Source organism: Patiria miniata, unplaced genomic scaffold (assembly GCF_015706575.1).
Source record: "Patiria miniata isolate m_02_andy unplaced genomic scaffold, ASM1570657v1 HiC_scaffold_13, whole genome shotgun sequence".
Classification (NCBI taxonomy): domain Eukaryota; kingdom Metazoa; phylum Echinodermata; class Asteroidea; order Valvatida; family Asterinidae; genus Patiria; species Patiria miniata.
This window is the reverse complement of record NW_024037051.1, coordinates 5,341,471-5,354,781: the sequence shown is the minus strand read 5'-3', so window position 1 is coordinate 5,354,781 and position 13,311 is coordinate 5,341,471. Positions and strand designations below refer to the sequence as shown.

Below are 13,311 nucleotides of genomic sequence, written 5' to 3'. Positions count from 1 at the left end.
TGTTCTGTCTACTTTGTTTATCAACTGTGATATTTTTAACTTAAGAAAAGCTACGACAGATTTACTTCATGCGCAAATAACCATGGTCCAACAACTCGGAATATTAATAAGACACAATCAATGCCAGTGTGTGCATGTTGAATTAGTTAAAGTTGTCACTGCCAAAAACCTCATCGCTCAAACTTGACAGATCATCCATAACGGACACAGTGCCAATTAGAAAATTTCATCCCAACATTGAAATCTTGACAATGATTAATCTTACACAAACCAATGTCGGACTGGATATAAAAGACCTTTTTTCCCCTAAGGGAAAATTTCATTAAAACATGAAAATCTTGACAACGATTAATCCTACACAAATGTCAGAATAGAGGAAAATTACTTTTTGTCCAAGACACAATTGCATCAGATTTCAAAATTGTGAAAAAGCATCCTTGCTTTTCAAGATCCAAATAAGTGTGAAATTCTTTATACATTAACACGTTCAAATAACAGCTACAATTGCTGTAATTAAGTACATGTAATTATACACAGTCATTACGTTTCACGATTTGTATCGTGATTTTTTCGATTTTACCGGTTCACAGGATCACCGAAACATTTTTTTCCCCACCGTTGCGGAGACCGCGACGTTAACCCGCACGCATGCCCGATTCTGTTCTATAATCAGTCACGTGAAGAGCAGTCACATTATGACCAGTCACATGATGACAAAATGGCAGCTGTCAATTTTGAATCATGTGACTACTTCCTTCGTGACTCTGATTGGTTAATATAAATATTGCGTCCGGTGAAATCAAAGTGCTGCCAACACACCTTTCCGGTGACACTGGATCTGGTGAAGTCGGATGCGAAAAAATCAAACATGTTTGATTTCATCCTATCCCGTGGTGTACGGTCAGATTCGTCCGATTGTTCAGCGCACACCTCTGTACGATGGCCCGAGGATCCAGTAAACCGGTAAAATCCGAAAGGTGTGTGGCGGCTAACAGCCATTTAAAACTACTTAAGGCATAATACATGAACTTTCAGCTGTTTGCGGTATGTGCACTTCAGCTTTCTTTATAACAGATTTACCTTATTAGAATGTGTTTGGCCTCAGCAGCATTTATTGAGTGGATGAAATGACAAGCCACTATACATTCACTAGTACGTATATGTATCCCTCAACAATGACAAAGACAGAAGAGAGCAGGGCAGCGATTGCCATCTTCAGCAGCCCGTTGTTTTCTGTTTTGAATTTTCAAATTACAATCAGGAACATTATCTACTATGTCAAAGAGACACCAACACATAAAACAAAGTACAAACTAAACTGAAGCATCTAACAGCAACAACAAAATGATCGTTTGTGAACTGCTCAGGTCGAAAAGCTTTAAACATTGCCCACTGAAAATTGCCCACTGAAAAAATTTTAACTCTTGTAGGTATGATGCAATTCACTGAGTAAATGAATTTCAAACTGTGCCCTTTTATCTGTAGTGTTCACACTCAATTAAGCTACATGTACATGTATGTGTACATCAAAATACAAAAAAAAAAGCTAGGAAAGTAAATCACAAACTTCCATGACGTCATTTTTAACATATTTACACACTTTTTTTGTGTATCGTGCATGTACTTACAGTTTCAGTATTGGTACGCCTACTTATCTTTGACTTTATCTTTGATTTTAACACAGTTTAGAGTTATACAAGATACCGGTATCAAAGATTAGTGCCCTATACGGTGCACTTCAACCACCTGATTGCACACTATATGTTATGGATTCATTAGGGAATAAATAGAATGTGATACAATGTAGTACAGTTGCTATTTAGTTAAATAACATAAAATCAAGACAAAAATACATGACTGATGAAATTCGTACCAGACACGATTTTCCCTGGAAAAAATTGCAGAAATATTGCATAATTTTGGTGAGGGTCATAATAATTAAGCACATACACTCCAAATTAAAGAATCATAGAAAAAAATGTTAACAAATTTATCGTCAATCAACTTCTTGATTTATACAAATTATAAAGCATTAAAAAGCTGACATTATTCTCTGCATTTCATGGAGGATATGAAAGAAAGCCTTAAAATAAAACAAATCACTTGAAGTTTTTTTTGTTGCATATATATTGTAGTTTTGCACATTGGTTCACAAGTACATGTACATGCATCATGTATAAAAAATAAGGGTTGCAAATGTTTTACAAAACCACTCACGTAAAAGCTAAAGCATGAAGAGAGTAGGAGTACTAGGCGCCTTACCTACATATGTGTGGCTTCAGCGTGGTTGTGCTGGACGTGCCAACAGCCAGGGAGAGAAAAAAAAACCAGACTGATCGATGTTCCTATCACGGCCTGCTTAAATCAGCACCTGTCCTGAATATCAGCATACAACATCCAACACAAGTAATAACACACTTCACACTCTTGTCCCCGTGCGGCAAATGAGTGTCCAGCCATGCGGCAAAGAGTCAATGCTCTTGTGGGGCTCTTTAAATTTGTTCCCCCTGGATCCTAGAATACATCCCACATTGCACTCGCAGGCCGTCGATCACTGAAGACTGTTGAGCAGCGTCGTCGCAGGAATCACTGAAGTATCCCACGGCTTTAGTTGCATGCACACTGCCTAATGCGAGTACTGTACTGCCATACAAATTACTCATGAGATGGGATAACTGTCCTTCTGTGCAACTGGGGACCTGTTGAAATTTCTCCTTAATCTCACTTGTGCAGAAGACAAACTGTTTGGATCAAGCAAAACTTTCCATTTTTTTTTGGAGGCGAAGGAAACATTGACAAAAAAAACCCGCATTTACATTACAGGCAGCATTAAATCAAGTCATGAAGAGTGGACAATCCAGCTCTATCAACTGAAATAAAGTTGCTTCAGACGACTCCACACGATCATGAGCCAACTATGCATTGATGACAAAATCCCTGTGTATGATCACAAATTCAGAACGCATATATCATTCAGTAGGTCTAGACCAGACTAGTAGATAGAGTGGAGTCAAAATCTGATCTCCCTGGGCCGTTGTACGTAATTCCCTCGTCGACATTTACGTCATCAAACTGTCTTCCACAACAGGTCAGAATGGACCTGCACAGCTCTGCATCTGATACTCTGCACGTACATATCCTGCAGTGGCTAATAATCAGTGAAGGGGTACATATCAGGTCTTGAGGGTTTCAGAACCTCTTAGATTGGGCTCTGTCATGCAGTGCCCCGTGCTAAACTGCACCTATTAATTTCCATTTCCTTCCGAAGGATCTGCGCATTACCAAGAATTGTTGTTGGTCAACGCCTCCAGACAGTGGGGCAGGTTAAAGCAGGCATCGGCACGTGGCACCTGTCCAATTGGAGGACTCAAGGAAATAATGTCTGATATTATCAAGTGCCTGCAAAATTACTGAATGCCACAGCCACTGTGCCTTAATGTGGGGATGTTATTTCCTGGTTTAATCTAAACAAAAAACTGTAACAAGAGGTCATGAAGTGCTTTTCTTTCTTCAACAAGAAAGCGAAATAAAATCAACTGCATTAAGGCTACAGGCTCCCCATCATCTCAAATTTACTGTTATTACACAACATGTGAAATGTGTTCTTAATTGGTACATGTATACTGTACATGTACCCGTACTTCAGCAAATGTATGTCTTCTTAGAGAAATACATTACCATTCTTAAGAAGATTATTTTTATTGTATACCAAGGCAATTAAATGTGAGGCGTTCTGGCCAAATGAGACAGAACTGGGCTGAGGTCAAGAGAATAAAAATGCTCCTCACAATACTGTTTGTTGCACTCCAATCGTACATTCCATTGACTGGTTATGGCTGTTTAAAGGTAGCGTTTATCGACGTATCAAAAAAGTAAAATACTTACAAAAAGCCTTCAAACTTGATTCTGAGGTGGATTCTGAGTAATGTAGTCGTGAAAATGAAAGATGCTAATTGTTTTATCTTAAAAAAGGTTTATTCTACTATAATACTATATTTTTTTAAAGTGTGTGTAGTAGACATATCAAAGATTACAAATATCAATAAATCTGAAAATTATACAAAATTCAGCCCCAGTTTTTTTTTTCCATCTTTGTGCACTACAGCCTATAGTGCCCAGTTCAGTGTCATTTTGCAAAAACAGTTTGGACATTTTCTCTGGTATAGTTTTCAATGTACAAAAAGTCACAATTACACTGCAACTTCAGCATACATAATTGTACAGTTTTCTACACTTTGAATATAAGAACACCACAATGTATTGCAGCAGAAAATTGTTTAAGTACATGTAAGTAATGCTCTTGTTTCATTGCTGATTGAAAATGACAAGAGGTTACCATTAACAAAGACCTCACATACGATTTCCAATTCAAAAACCGTCAGGCTCATGCTTATTTATTTTTTAAAAACTTACATGATGAAAACATGTACCAGAATGCTATCCTACAAAACAATAATTACTTCCAATTTTCACTGTGATTTCTCTAGCTAGTTCTACACGAATTCTCACCTTGCTCCACATATTTTGAAGGCATGTAACAAATCATGAATATTTTCCATGAAGAAACCTCAGTAACTGTCACTACAATACCTGCTTAATATACAGCTTCCAATGGCACAGCTAGACCATCAACAATGATCTTTAATACTAAAAACTATTGGCAGCACGGATGAGAACCAAAAAAAAACAAAACACTTGAAAACCATTAGCTATAGGCAGCAATAAAAAAAAAACAGTATCAAACAGCACAGGATGACCTTGCATCTTTCAAGCCAGGGACAAAGGCTGGAAATAATTCATTAAAAGGCCTCACCGATGGTGTTGGCATTAAAGGGAATATATACAACATTTGCTTTTGCTGTAATTTTTAGAAATGGATTGATTTTGAGGTTTAGTATTTAATAGCAAATACTGTGACACTGACTTGTTTGAAGTTTTGTGTTCGTAGAGATGCTGGAAAAACCAAGAAAAACAATCATGTTCCTGTAGTCTGGTTCCCTGACCCCACTTAAGATGAAACCCGGAGCAATTTATAGACGTTGGGGAATTGTAAGGTAAGGGAACCAGTCTAGCTGGCTTGTACCCGTGCATAGGCGTGTACTCGATTGCAAACAAAATGCGGACTTAATAAGGACTAAATTGGGGACAGTAGGCTTATTTTTAAAAAAGCCAATTTTTTTTCCCCCAACACTGGTCGGCCGACCAGCGTTGGAAATTGATACAAAAATACCACTCTTCTTGAAAATGACAGCTCACCAGGTGCCACGATGTTACAGGATGCTTGAGACTGTCATTCACTAACAGTCCAGTAAGGTATTTCATAGTTTGCTTTTTGATGTTTTGCAAATGTACCGGCCGGGTATATTCCCTTTAAGTGTCATATAAAAGAGGCATACCGTATGCTTTTGTCTCAATCCTTTTTCTTTCTTACATTACAATAATGGTAACCTTTTGCTTTAGTGAACCACAGGTAAGTAATTGTTTGAAAAATTTGTTTGCTATAATGAGATATACATGTAAGTATTCATTTTATTACAGTTTTAATGGTTTGGCCTTGAGGGATTACCAATTCAATTTGTTACAGCCTACAAATGTAGTACTAGCACACAAACAGATCTCCAAAATAGCTTTTTTACTTCTTTTCCTAAGTGGTTTATTAAATATGTTTTTATGACAAAAACATAAAGTTGTCACGGTATAGTAATCCTTGACCCAACTCTGAAAACAGAAAGCCAGAACAAGTTCCAGTGGTGATAGAAAAGCTATCGGTCATGTCTAGTTATTTTGGGTTGAATGATTTTCAAACAATATACATGAACATGCTTTTTTTTTTGCACAAGGCATACAATAAATCACATTAATGTATGTAATAAGTAATATCAATACATGTAATCGATCTGACAACACAGGCGTGTATGTACGCCGCAGGCAATCAATCCTAGTCAAGTGTTATCACGTCCATTCAAAATTCCCAGAAATGTTATTAATTTCACACACACACTTTCCCCACGGGGCAGTTGAATTCACATGGTAGCCTTTTGAAAATTAATTTACCGGGAAGCAGTACACCCACTTGTGCATCGGTAATTTTGGATCGTCTATGGCCTTTGTGCACAGGATATGTCACTTTGTGAAGTGAACGACGATACGTATGTAAAAACCAACTATGATTGTTTTCACTAATACTCCGCTTTTCAAAATCGGTGTGTTTAGACAGCTGTTATCGTGTTCTCTGTGCAAAGTGGACAAAAGACTAGCACACATGTACAATTAAACAGGACAGATTGCCTTAATCACTATCCTCAACTAATTAACTGAAACAAATCAAAAGATCGATCAATTAATGCTTTAATTAATGAACTGATGATGCTTTAATGAAATTCAGACAGTTGCAATTGTGTGCTTGATCAAGCACAGCATTACTGCATCTAATCAACTTTTCAATAATCATAAAAATAATCCATTGTAACTACATGTAGCTATAAATAGTGGCAAATTATGAAAATGCTTCCAAGTGTGTATCAGCTTTGGAATTTGGTGTTATTGTTGTGTTTGTTTTTTGTTTACTGATGTCTATCGCATCTAATGGATTACTAAAATGCAAATTTTCTTTGGATGTCGTACATAAACTGAATTCTTTGTATTATTATTGTATTTCATGGTACTCGGGCTTGATCACTGATTATAATTGTATACTTAGCTCAAAATGTAAGTAAAAAAGGTACAAATTTAGACTTGACCAAAATTAGAAGTGCACTGAGGTTGCCCGACGCTCGTGTACAGGTTTATTGTACGAATACTCAGCCCGCCTTCGATTAAAGGTATAGAGTACATGATCTGCAGCTATCCAAAAAGGAACTGACAAAATTATTGTTGAAAAGCATACTTTGTTTAAAGATAGTATTGACACTAAATACCCTGTGAAATTATTCTTTCTGGCATGCTGTCATTTTGAAAAAAAAAAAACAATAAAAGAAGGTCGTTAATTTCCAAAGATACATCTAAAGACGCATTTTTGGAAATTTCCTTTATTTCGTATTATTTTTTAAGAATGGGTGCGCACAAGCGTTGACATGACGCACACGGGTGCGGGGTTGCTATTATTCGTCAGTTCACCGCGTGAAAATCGCGTAGCTACAATCGGCTGAATGAGAACGTGTCCCGGGAACTGATTTCGGCCCAATTATTCAAAACATAACTCAGAAACTTTTGAATTGAAATCAAGATCATAGCATAATGTACATCATTCACTGAGCTAAAATTTCATTAGGTTAGTTGTTAAGAACCCTTTTTTAGATTTGAGCACTTTAGTTGCTTCAAGCAAAAAAAATCCACAAAAGACAAAAGGTGTACTCTCCTTTCATAGGCTCTTCAAATTACATGCAATTGCCTCAAATTAAGAATACATGCCTGAGACTAGTGTGGTGCTGGTGCAACCTCAGAAATGGCAACGGCCGGATCAATCTATACAAAGGCTAATTTCCTGGAGCAGCAGGGCATAAAAACTTTCTCAGAAAATGATCAAAAGAGATAGACCTTGAAGTTTAAATGTCGCATGTGTGAATGTACAAAGCATGTTGGATTAGCACATACATTTGATGAGCAACATTTTCCAGGAAGCAGCTCTGTGAAAATTGGACCCGGATCCTAGTAGTAACCTGATACATAACCTCTATACATGGAAATTTACGCATGCATAGGCCAGGCAAATCTGATCCAACATGTGCTATAAAAAAAATGTGATGCCATTTAACAATTGTTGACTCTGTGATGTGGGATATGTTTTTAACACCCGAGGGGCGCACAGCACCCGAGGCCAAGCCGAGAGTGTTATGGGCCCTGATGAGGGGGTTCAAAATTACATATCCCACATCACATCATACAGGAGTCAACAATTGTTTTATTGAATCGTGCCAATAACTCAAAAAGATAATTGGTTGTAACTTACTGTATGAGAAATAAATTAAATCACTGCGATGTAAGGTTTTGATGTCCAAATTTTAATAGGCAAATTAAAACCAAATTTTAATTTTAAAAACCAAATTTTAATAGGCAAATAGTAAATAACTGTGTTTGTTGTGAACAATGATTATTTATTCCAATGGCCCTTTTACCTTTTTTATTGCAATATATGTTATCATTTCCTTCTGGTTCACATGCATCATACATACTAGACTTGAAATCAAGCCTGTAATTGGGCGGGTTTAGTCTGCCTGTGCCGCTGCGTATCTTACCGTACCACTGGCACTGGCGCGGCGTTGACACTGTACTCGCATACAGTACCATCCAGGGGTTACGTGTAGCGCGCAATTTAATAACATGCAAGAACGTTCAGTGCAACCTCGGCCCCAAGATGCGTGTGCGTCGATTCGATCGCAGAACGTTGAATGGCGATAAATGGCGCAGCGCTGGTTCATTTCGGTGGCGCCAACGGACAAACAAGGCTGTCTAACAGCTTGATTTCAAGTCTACAAACATACATGGAATTCCCTTTCATTTGTTGTTTTTGTGCGCAATTTCATGTTTTAGTAACAAACCATATATATACATGTATCTAAAGAAAAGTATATGAATTCCTTATGGCCAGGAACTGTATATACCGGTACCTTGATTTATGTTGTCTTTTGCTGATTCAAAACAATAACCAAAACTACATCTCTGGGACTCATTTTGATCAATATTTATAAACACATTGTGTAACTCAGTACAGAAGCAAAGACTCACTTGCTGCATACCCAACTCAATCGCCACAAATTACAAATGTAAGTCATCATTGTGTACGCATCAATTACTTCATATATACCTTTTGCTTTCGATCTGCAGCAGCAACTGATACACACTTATCATTGAAATGACGTAACCGTCACATGTACCATACTTTCACTTGTTACACATGTACGTACATGTATGTAAAATACACATGGCTGATGCTGAATTCTTGAAATGAAACTGCAGACATTTAATTTGTTTACTTAATAACAATGATATCATGGCAAGAAAATTCTTCAATCCTACAGATTTTGTTTTTGATAATCCGATTTGTACAACGGTTCTAGTGTACGTGACACTGACCATGGCATCTCATGATACAAGTGATAACTGATAACCATCAGGCACGTCGCCTGCAAGGGGGGGGGGGGGGCCTGGTGGGGCCGGGTCGGGGCCCCCTTGGCAAGCAATTCCCCCCCCCCCAACAGCAAAAAACAAACCATTTTTTTTGTATTTTTTATGGTAGTGGGCCCCCTAGTTGGTACTATGCCCCCCCCCCTCCCCCGATGCTCGGGGCTGGCGACAGCGCTGATATCCATATGAACCCAGGACATTTGTGAAATCAGAGAATTAAACAAGCCATTATACTGGTACATGAACGTACCATAAAAAAAGAAAAAGCTCAGGAAAAATTGGGTTGGATAGGCGTAATTAAAGACTTGTGATGAGGTATTAAGTGATTAATCTTTGAAATGATTGTGTGATAAGCACCATTGATACATCGATATTACTTGATTATTCTATATTATTTTGATATCGATATCGCCGATGGCAATTTTTTATTTATATTGAAATATCAAATGCAACAATGCATATAGATATGGATGGAACTTTTTTTGAAAGACAGCTGTACTCTTAGTTCCAAATAGTAAAACATGAATCCACCTACGGACGGTACATGTACCATAATGACAAGGAAGCCATTTTTGGTCGTGTTCCCTGAATGTATTTTATAAATAGTAAACTGTTGAATGGGATGGTGCCAGACTATGCATGCCAAGCCTCACTTTCAATTTTTTTTAAATGTGGCTTAAAATTAACATTAAGATATGTTTAACCACAAATTTTAAATTATTCATCAAAGCAGACTGGTTTTAATTTGTAATTAACTTGCTTTCATTTCTATTCGCAGGTTTCAAAATGAAGATTTTACCACGCTTTCAATTTAATATGGCCGACACCTGAATTTATAAAGCCTATTGGACTGAAACTGAGGACAAAACAATTTTGGAGCAAAATTCATTAATTGCATGGATGAATTTTTTTCTTCTAGTTTCCACTATCTTAAACTAAAATGAAAGTGATTGTCTTTCTAAATCGCCTGGTCATTAGTTTCATGTTTTGGAAATAAGAGAGTACCTCCCATTGACTTTAATATACCTGTTCCTTAGATTTACTTTCATGTGCCTTTTTATTATCAGTTAAAAGGTGCTAAAATTAACTTTAATGTACTCTACTACCTTATATCCTTCACTGCAGGATGATTAAACAAAATTAAACAAATAAAAATAAAAATGCTACACTCCTACATATCTGGAAAAATCATTTTTATAGCATTACTTGAGTGTGTTGCACTGCGTCACAGGCTAATTTGCAACCTACACATTTGCGCTATTTTTGTATGTACACACACAAAATATGACAAGACAGGGTGTAGAGAGCACTCGAGCAGACCAAAGCGCTAAGGGTACGTTTCCCAGGTACGCATTTCCCAGGTTTTGCAATGTATGGCATGTTAACATGCCTTCGAAGACTCTTTTCTACTTTTTTTTTTTTACAGAACAAATTGAACGCACTGCACAGGGTATCAGTATTTGGTATCAGTTCTTAATTTCGTTCGAGATTTCCCCCATTGAAATGTATGCATTTCAGAGGCATTTTTCACATCAATGGCTATCGATCAGGTAGCTTGCTCTTTCTCTACATCAAAGTTCATTCCCACATCAATTGATGCTGCCTTATATACAAAGCAATGAGTTTGTACTTTGTTGCCCGGACTAAGGGGCATTTTGTAACCAAATGGCCCTTACCCCGGGCAGTTCAATAGGTGAGGGATCCCGTTCCCTTTGGGTGGTTGGCGTCGTTATGAAACACAGAAACTCAATCCCTCTAGGCCCCCGTCATTCTTCTGCAAACTTCCCACGGATTTCGGTAACGGGATACCTGGATCTTTTCAGGCCTATGAATGACCAATCCTGAAGAAGTAGCTCTAAGACCCATGACGGGGGAATTCAACGCGAGCAAGACAAGCAGAAGCAGGAAAGACTTTATGGCAATCAAAACAGATCCAAACAGTTTAAGCCTGTTTGCGTCTTCTTATGTGTCATGAATGCCCTTTTTAATGGGACAAGTCCAGATTTCCAATCATAAAACATTAAAGTCTAATATTTAGAAGCTGCTGCCTCCAGAACATCAGTACCAAACCTGTTCTGCATGTATCCTACATGGGATCTCCCGATTTGAATCTTTTTCCCCCCGAGGGAATAAAAGCCACAAAACCCATAAATGCTAGTTGGCAATGAATCATGAAACTCCAAGTTTTAGATGCTCCTGCCTCCAGAACATCACTTACCAAAACTATTCTATATTTTATGTACCCTACCGGTACATGATATGGGAGCTCGCAATTTGTGTCTCTTTCCCCTGAGGGATAGAAGCCACAAAACCCATGTTGGCAATGAATCATGCTTGATGTGACATTATAATAAGCAACATTTTTGTACACAAGCTGAGAAATGGCAAGCATGGATCATAAAGGGTGAGACATGTACTTCTGTATAGAGCTTTAAGGTTTTGCAAATCCAAAAAAACCACAACTTAGAATGAGTGCACCTTATTACTGATTAGGGTCTGGTTTTTTTTATTTTATAAAATGCAGACAAAAAATTCTTGCATTTTTTTTTTTAAGAGTATATATCATTTGTCATTAGTGCATTTGTTTTGCTTGAAGCAACAAAAGTGCTCAAAATCTAAAGAAGGGTGCTTAACAACTAACCTCATGAAATTTTAGCTTAGTGAATGCTGTATACCGGTATATGTATATTCCTAGAATAGAATCTCGATTTCAATTCAAAAGATGCAGAGTCATGTTTTGAATTGCGTCCAAAATCAGCGTCTGGGACAAGTTCTCATTCAGCCGATTGCAGCTATGTGATGTCACACAATGAACCATCAAATTATAGCAACCGCGCGCATGTGTGTGTCATGTCAATGCTTCTGCACACCCATTCACGGCTTCGCTGAATTAAAAACAAACTACCGACGGAGATTTTCAAAAATACGTCTTTAGAAGCATCTTTGGAAATGACCTTCTTTTATTGTTTTCTTCAAAATGACAGCATGCCAGAAAGAATAATTTCACAGGGAGTTTAGTGCCATCCGTATCTTTGAACCAAGTGTGCTTTTCAACAATAATCTTGTCAGTAACTTTTTGGATAGCTGCAAATGATACACTCTACCTTTAAAGGACATTTGTTTTACTTCAACTTATTCAAGCTCTAGTACTTAGAGTCTGAAGTTAAACTCGGACTCAAGTAGGACCCCAAGCTAAGGCTGGCAATAATGGATTCCATGCAACTTGCAGGATCCAGACGTGGACCATGTGATTAAGTTTTAAACTACTACGTTTTCAAGGCTTGGCAGCTTCAAATGCAAGTCAAGTTTCCATCCAGACAAAGCATTCCACTGGGTGTTGAAACTACATACATGTATACATGTTTATAGGCCTAAATCTTTCTCCTGAAACCATCAGCCAATAAGCAAGTAAACGCAAGCCAGATTTTAGAAAAACAAATTTGGCAAACTCCACAGCACCACTAAGTAGGCCCATTAAAGCAGCAACAGGCAGTAGGCCTCGGTGCCTCCGCATAAATTTATCAAGTTCACTGCCCCTACCTGCCGTCTCTGGCTAAGAAACACACACATGTATACATACATGTATGTTCTGTGAGTTCGCACTTTCTAACCTCACTCGAAATTATAAGGTCCCATCATTTTATCCAGACAGGCAACAGTCCGTCCCAAATGGCCGCCGTCAAATAAGTCGTGCCAGGCATTTCAAGGTACAGTACACTGTACAAACATGGTAGAAACCACCATTTGCAATAATATGAGCTAGTCAATCCTGTAGGGTCATAAAAAATGGCAGGCAACTAATTCCTCATAATTGCTACTACAAAATTACCCAAAGGTACGTACATACTTTATTTATTTATTACCAAAGCAGTATTGAAACTGTTTTGCTTATAAACTGGGAATAATGAGGGAAGAAAATGTTAAACTCTGCTGAGCTGCGTACGGTATATGTAGATGTACACCAATAAGGTTGACCTGAATTAATATCAGGAATTTGTAAATTATCTTGTTTTGAAAAAGCAAAAAATATCTCCTCACATACAAGGCTACAAGATTAATAATTAATAATTAATTCACTATTATGTTTAAATACAGTGAATAGGCATATGTCTTGAGAGAAAAAAATTGCTTGTAGTGCACATTTGCCTTTGGCTTTTTTTTTTTTTTTTTTTTTTTTTAAGTTGCAGC

The 13,311-nt window shown here is 37.5% G+C and overlaps 1 protein-coding gene across 1 annotated transcript in view; it reads right to left on the bottom strand.

Moving 5' to 3' along the window:
• Positions 1 to 13,311, bottom strand: part of LOC119720840 (ras guanyl-releasing protein 3-like) — a 60,748-nt gene that overhangs the window by 46,341 nt on the left and 1,096 nt on the right. The gene's annotated exons all lie outside the window — the stretch shown is intronic.